General features: G+C 48.9%; 1 protein-coding gene across 2 annotated transcripts in view; it reads right to left on the bottom strand.

Moving 5' to 3' along the window:
• IKZF4 (IKAROS family zinc finger 4) overlaps positions 1 to 3577 on the bottom strand; it is a 23203-nt gene extending 19626 nt beyond the window's left edge. Inside the window, exon 1 of one of the 2 annotated variants that reach the window (XM_021715528.1) lies at positions 3495 to 3577. The gene's annotated coding sequence lies outside the window, so the exon portion shown is untranslated. Of the gene's footprint in view, positions 1 to 3252; positions 3434 to 3494 lie in introns of those variants that run through there. The other variant, XM_021715527.1, reaches the window with a different exon arrangement.
• Between the last annotated feature and the right edge of the window lie 3730 nt (positions 3578 to 7307).

Here is a 7307-nt window from a genome sequence, read left to right as displayed (position 1 = left end):
CCAACTCAAAAAAAAAAACCCCAAAAAAAAAAAACCGAAAAATAAATTCATCTGAGGCAGGTCTGGGGGAGCAAGAGTGGGGGCAAGGGAACAACCTGAGCTGCTGCAGGATTCTTGGCCCTTTTAAAGGATCTCACTGAGGCAGATGGATAAAAATTGGGTTTGCTTGTGATGCTACAGTGAGAGTGGTAGGGAGTAGGGGAGGGGATGCAGGCAGGCACTTAGGGGGAAAATATCTGTTTTCCCGCCCCCCCTTCTTGGGTGGTGCCGAGAGATTCCTTTAAAAGTCTTGGGAGAAACCCTGGAACCTGGACTTACTTTCACCTCACAAAGCAACTCTCCCTTACAGTCCATCAGAGAGTTTCCTGGCCTCAACCCTATTTCCCTAGGAAGCCTGGGTGTGAAGGAAAAAATATCTCTAATATATTTTTAACTCTTTTCTTGACACCCTCCCTGGGGCGGACTGAACTTTTGGAACAGACCGCTAGAACAAGCCACAATAAAAAGTGGTTCCTTGAAGGGTTCCTCGGGGACAATGATTAGCAGAGCCCAAGTCTACAGTGGCTAGAGAACTCATATCCTCTGGAACTAGCCACAAAACTTGAGAGAGTCAAGACATAACAATGAGGGAGGGACAGTCTGGTACCCAGGGGCTCCTTTTATTTCCAAAGCATTAGCTCCATAATTGCCCTTTGGGATTTTTCAAAATTATGCCTTTGCCCATATGAATGCCAAGCTCAAAGTGCCACTTGTAACTCCCCCCACACACATCCCCATGCAGGAGAGGCAAGAGTGAGCAGGATTTTCCCCACTTTCTTCTTGGAGTAACTGAGAGCAGAGCAGTTGTTACTTGTCCCAGGGCTCTTGGTGAGAATGGGACAAGAATACAAGTCTCCCGCCTCTTGAGGCAGCCTCTCTCTGTTAAACCGTAATGCTTCCTTTCAAATGTCAGGCTTCTCAGGGTCTTCATGGATCTTCTTGCTTTTCCCTGCTTCTAACATCAATTAAGCATCTTTTCCTTTGGTGTGATCCCTGTGGGAGTGGGGTCTGTTACTTAAAAAGGAGGAACAAGTTGAGCTGGCTCTCCAGGAGGAAAGATGATTTGCGTGTGTGTGTGTGTGTGTGTGTGTGTGTGTGTACGCACGCTCCTCGTGCCTGTGTGAATGAGGGCTAGACAGGCACTAGGTGGGCAGAGCAGTTGAAGCATAGCATTTAGCTAGTACTGGCTCGGGAAGTGTATCTCATTCTTGGACTCCTGCCCAAATGGCCCCAAAACAATTTCTAGAAGAGTCTGAAGGAGTTGTTTTCTGAGCTGGACTTTCATTTGAGCAGTAAGCTGAGCTCTCCTGCTTAATTGCTCTTAACAGGTGCTCTGTGACACATCTTGGGCAAAATCAGTGCTTAGCTGACTCCAACTAGACTAGATGCCAAGTTGGTAACCCTGGAAGTGAGAGGGGATTGGCCTCTGCTGTTCCCAGTCTTAGTTTTCTGAGAGGAGCAAATCAGTAGATGTACTTTTTGCCCAAGTCTCCCCGCGGCACAACCCTCCCAACCTTCCCACTCCCCTCAAAGTGCCTCCCCCCCCTGCAGAACCAGGCAGGCAGATCTTAGTGTCTCCCTAGAGGAACTGGGTCAAATTAGGCAGTGCCAACTGGAGACACATCACAGGAGGAGGAGGTAAAGAGAGAGGGAAGTTAGTTACACCAGACAGGTTTTGCTCAAAGATCCTGGAAGGAAACTGGCTTTAAAGCAACATAAACGTCATTCAGTGATGGAGGTGGGCACATATGTACTGTAAATTCAGCTCAGTGAGTTGAATACAAAGCAACTAGAACCAGCAAGGCTTCCCATTCAAAAGGAGGTATCTCTGTGAGGAGGGAGGAAAGGCTCATTACTGTAACCTCTGAAAACAAAAGATTTTCTTCCCTGTTTTCATTTATTAGAGAAAGTCAAGTTTTCTCTGTGTGGTGGCTCTGAAAACTTGAAATAAAATGGACATCACAAGTAATAAAAACTCTTCAGGCTGGGCATGGTGGCTCATGCCTGTAATTCCAGTGCTTTGGGAGGCTGAGGGGGGAGATCACTTGAGGCCAGGAGTTTGAGTCAGTCTGGGAAGAACAGCAAGACCCTATTTCTACAGAAAATAAAAAAATTAGCCGGGGCTGGGTGTGTGTGGCTCACATTTGTAATCCCAGCACTTTGAGAGGCTGAGGTGTGAGGACTGCTTGAGCCCAGAAGTTCAAGACCAGCCTGGGCACATAATGAGATGTCAACTCCACAAAAAAATTTTAAAAATTAGCTGGGCATGGTGGCACGCTTCTGTAGTTCCAGCTACTCAGGAGGCTGAGGTGGAAGGATCACCTGAGTCCAGGAGGTCAAGGTTGCAGTGAACTGTGATTCTGCCACTGCACTCCAGCCTGAGCAAGAGTGAGACCTCAATTCAAAAAAAAAAAACAAAGAAAAAAAACCTGGGCGCAGTGGCTGATGCCTGTAATCCCAACACTTTGCACTTTGGGAGGCAGAGGCTAGAGAATTGCCTGAGCCTAGGGGTTCGAGACCAGCCTGGGCAACATGGTAAGAACTCACCTCTACAATAAATAAAAAAAATTAACTGGGGACTGGGCTCGGTGGCTCAGCCTGTAATCCCAGCGCTTTGGGAGGCCAAGGTGAGTGCATTGCCTGAGCCCGTGGGTTCAAGACCCACCGGAAACTTGGCGAGACCTTGTCTCTACAATAAATCAAAAATTAGCTGGATGTGGTAGTACGCACCTGTAGTTCTGGTTACTTGGAAGGCTGAGGTGGAAGGATCGCTGAAGCCCAGCAGGTCGAGGCTGCAGTGGCTGGGAGTGGCCACTGCACCCCAGTCTGGGTGACAGAGTGAGACTCCAACTCAAAAAAAGAAAAAATTAGCTGGGAATGGTGGCACGTGCCTGTAGTTCCAGCTACCTGGAAGGCTGAGGCGGAAGGATCGCCTGAGCCCAGCAGGTCTAGTCCGTGGTAGCCTTGAACGTGCCACTGCACTCCAGCCTGGGAAACAGAGTAAGATTGTGACTCAAAAAAAAAAAAAAAGAAAGAAAGAAGGAAAGAAAAAAGAAATAAGGGGGGCCATGTAGGGAAAGGTGTAGAATTAGGTATTGTCTGCAAACTGACTATAAGCCCGTTTCCAGGAAAAAGACCTAAACACCGAGCAATTTGCAGCTCTGAAATGAACTTTAGGGGCACCCTAGTGCTCTCTGAAGAAAGCCCACCAACCTTTGCTCAGCTCATGTGTCTGTCTTTAGAACGGAGAGGTCTGACTCATTTTTTCACCCAGCTGTAGACAGTGACCTTCTGTCTACATATAATACAGAAGAAGACAGCTCAGCTTCATTATCCAAGTGCTTGGGGTACAGTGCAGAGGGGCTGAATTCCCAGGTCACCCTATGAATGGCCAGTCTCTAAAATAAGAAGGGATCAGAGCAGGAAACACAACACCTGGCAGTGGGAACTATCACCTCATTTCCTCCTTTTCAACCTCAGATGGATGCATCTTTCTCCTGTTCTCTGTGCTTCCCTGTCCTCCCCATGCAGACTGTGGGAGAGAGACAAAGTTTATAAGTGGGAGGAGAAACAAACCTACCCCTCTGAAGTCTCATTTCAGGCTTAAGGAACTAAGGAAAAGGGCCCGAATAAACACTTTCAGCCACTAGATGTGGTGATACACATGAGAGGATATTTTTGGGGTTTGTGGGGGGTAGACCACTGAGTGTAGCCCTGTTTCTATAGGAAGGCCCCACAAAGTCACTGCTGTTCAGTTATATGTTTGAGCAGGAGTGGGGAAAATAGGTCAGGGGAGTTCAATTTTAGTTTTATAATAATCGGTTTTAATGCCAAAGATGTCCAAAACAGGGTGGCTCTCTCATGTGAAGTTTGAAATTATATGGAAGTCTCAGTGAACTCTTCTGACTGGGGTAGGGTGGCAATAATGTGGAAGAGACAGGAACAATTGCCTTTGATTGCAATGGTGGCCAAAAGTCCCTAACAACATGCTGATCAAAGGAGCTCATTGTTGTTTGGTCAGAAAGATGTTTTCAGGCTCCTCTGCTGACAGAGCATCTTGCTCTGATAATCCAATTTGGTGAGCTTCTCGTCTTCATGTAGAGGGCCTAAGGCAGGGGTTCAGGTCCTGGAGCTGGAGTGGACTTGAGAGATGACCTCTTGGGTTTTATTGTTTTTGTTTCTTTTGAGTTGGAGTCTCACTCTATTACCCAGGCTGGAGGGCAGTGGCATGCTCCCGGCCACCAGATCCTCGACCTACTGGGCTCAGGCGAGCCTTCCTCCTCAGTCCTCCAAATAGCTGGAACTACAGGCATGCACCACAATGCCTGGTTAATTTTTTTTTTTTTTTTTTTTTTTTTTTTAGTTGGAGTCTCACTCTGTCGCCCAGACTGGAGTGCAATGGCCGCTCCCGGCCACCGCAGCCTTGACCTGCTGGGCTCCGGCTATCCTTCCACCTCAGCCTTCCAAGTAGCTGGAACTAAGGCGAGTGCTACCATGCCCAGCTAATTTGTTGATTTATTGTAGAGATGAGGTCTCACCAATTGTCCAGGTGGGTCTTGAACCCCGCAGGCTCAGGCAATCCACTCACCTCAGTCTCCCAAGTTGCAGGATTACAGGCTGAGCCACCGAGTCCGGCTCCCTCTTGGTTTTTTTTTTTTTTTTTTTGAGTTAGAGTCTCACTCTGTCAGTGCACTGGCCGTCCCGGCCACGCAACAAAAGAAAGTAAGCCCAGAGTCACCTATCTGCTTAGCAACAAAGTGAGGACAAGTAGAATCCAAGTTACCAGTAGAGGGTTCTTTCCACTGGAGCGCAAAGTTAAACCCTGCTCCAGCAGGAAGGTTTGGGCCACGCTGCTTACCTTTTTCCTTGGGTTATAAAAGAATGGTTTTGGGTCTGTATCTTGGTGACCTAAATCCTTAAACTGGAAACACAGGCTTACGGATGGGAGGAGGAATAATCCTCTTCCTCCCGTGTCTCTTTTCAGAGATTACGGGCCTGAGGAAAATGCCAAACTAGATGCTCACGAGGTCTCTTTAAGGCAGAAACCGGGTTCCTTGGCTCAAGGACTGCTCCCGTGTATGTACTGCATCAGAGCCTACAAGGTGGATCTCACTCCCACATGGACTAGGTCATTCACATGGGCACTATCCTTTCTTAGATGCTTTTGTCTGATAAACTTTGAACCTGTCTCTCTGTTTCCAGAACAGAGTCCATAACTGTTCTAAGAAGAAGAAGCAAATCAAACAGCCTGGAATTCAAAGCCTTCTCCAGCAGAGTCAAGAGACCAATAAAGAAAGGGAGTCCCTCTGCCTGTGGCATTGTGCACACTCACAGGGTCCCACATTCTTACTTGTTCCTACAGAGTAAAATGAGGCTAGAAATACCCGCCCAATAATGCCTTTCTTTTTCCTTGCCGTGTGTATGTGTGAATGTGTGTGTGTGTGTGCGTGCACACACACAGAGAGATGGCCAGTCTGGGAGAAGATAATTCCTTTGTGGATGTTGGTAGGTGTGGACAGTGGGGGGTGGGTTAAAAGGTGGGTAAATTTCTCCCATGCTGGGAAGTACAAGCTGCAGATTTCAAGCTAAGGATGTAAAGAAGAAACTTTCAGTTATATTTTCATCAGAAAAAAGTCAAGACTTATTTCAGAGCCAAGTCCTGAAATATGCCTTACCCTTATTTAACCTGCTGAGTGATAGGGGATTGCCCAGAAGCTACAATTGGAACTAACTAACTGCACTCAGGAGGTAACAGAGACATTATATTCTGTGTTTGAGGCATCAACATCTACTGACTAGGGCAAGATATAATTCTGAAGCTGCCAAAATGAGGGCAGCTCCCACCACCCTGGGCCCCACCCCAGAAGCTCCAGTGAAACCTTTCCTGCTTCCCAATGGTCAGGCTATTTTCTCCTTTTAAGACTTTATTTTTATCTCAGGAGCCACTCATCTGACTGTTCTCATGACCCAAGGGGCTGTCTGGATTCTCTTGCTCTAGGCTGTTAGTAGAGATGGCTGAAGTCCTCTGCAAACCACAAAGTGAGATTCACTGACCTACTGGCGGTCGGTGAGGAGGTGAGGGATTACCAGCTGGGCATTTCATATGCCCCTAGCAAACAAGACACTCTGTTTTCAGATTGTCTGATTAGGCCTTGTCCTCACAATCCGAGTTGTCTTAAGTAGAAATATTCTAGGTAGTCAGACAACTGTTTTCATGCTTCCTAAGGATATGTACATATATCTTCACCCAGGCAAAGAGAAGACTTGTCAGTAAGGGGAGATGGACAGGCTTCAATGGTCATCTGGTTGGCCATGATGACGGAAGACCCCGAGCTGACATGTGAGTATGTCAGAAACATATCGTGCATCATTGGTGCTCTGGGGGCTCAGGCTGTGGGGACAGGCACAGCGGGAGCCACCAGACATGAAAGTGAGGGTCAGTAAGTCACAACAGCAGGCAGTTTTGCTTGTGAAAGAAGGGAAGGAGATGAAAGAAGGTGTGCAAAAAGAAAAAAATCTTCCCGGAAACAGTGAGTCAATTCTTGACCTTGGAGGGGGGAATGGGACACATTATTCCATTAACATATCTAAAGGCCCACGTTCCACGACACATTCCACTGTCCCGGGCCAGTCACGATTTTTTAAAAGCATAGACGTCCAGTGAAAATGCAAAGTGAGAACCCGCAACTCTAGCAGACAAGGAGTAAGAAGGTAAGGGGGCCGGGGCTGTAGGCGTCTGAAGGCTGTCTTCGCGTTGGGGAGCAGGCAGCCCTTCCCAGACTGCAGCTCCCCGGGACGTCTGTCCAGGTCTCCTCCGTGGCGGGCTTCCTCAGTCTCTCACGCAGTGAGCCTCTGCCTGCCCAGCCTCGCTCCCCGGCTCCCTGCACCTCCCACCCTGCAGTGCCCCAGACAGCACTTCCCTGGCCATCCTAAGTTTCTTCTCCACCACGTTTCTCCCCTCCTGCTCACTGCCCCGCAGACCTTCTCCCCCAGGCAGGCCACGTCTCTCTCTCCAGCTTTCTCGACCCGGCCCCGGGGCCCTCGCTTCTCGTCCGGGCGCCCTCTCTGCGGCTCCTTTCTCCCCTCGGCCCTCTGTTCCTCCCAGCCGGACCCCATGGAGGAGCCCCGCGCACGTCAGCTCCTGCCCGTCCCCAGCCCTCTGCCTTGATCGTCTCCCGCCTTTTTAGGACCCCCAGATCCCTGCTACCTCCCTCTCAACGCTGGGGCCTCGGGCCAAACGCCCCCGGGCCAACTTCCGCCCCTCGAGT

Source organism: Carlito syrichta, unplaced genomic scaffold (assembly GCF_000164805.1).
Source record: "Carlito syrichta isolate Samal-C Ts95f unplaced genomic scaffold, Tarsius_syrichta-2.0.1 Scaffold307179, whole genome shotgun sequence".
NCBI lineage: Eukaryota > Metazoa > Chordata > Mammalia > Primates > Tarsiidae > Carlito > Carlito syrichta.
Note: the sequence above shows the minus strand (reverse complement) of the source record. Positions and strands in the feature narration are given on the sequence as shown.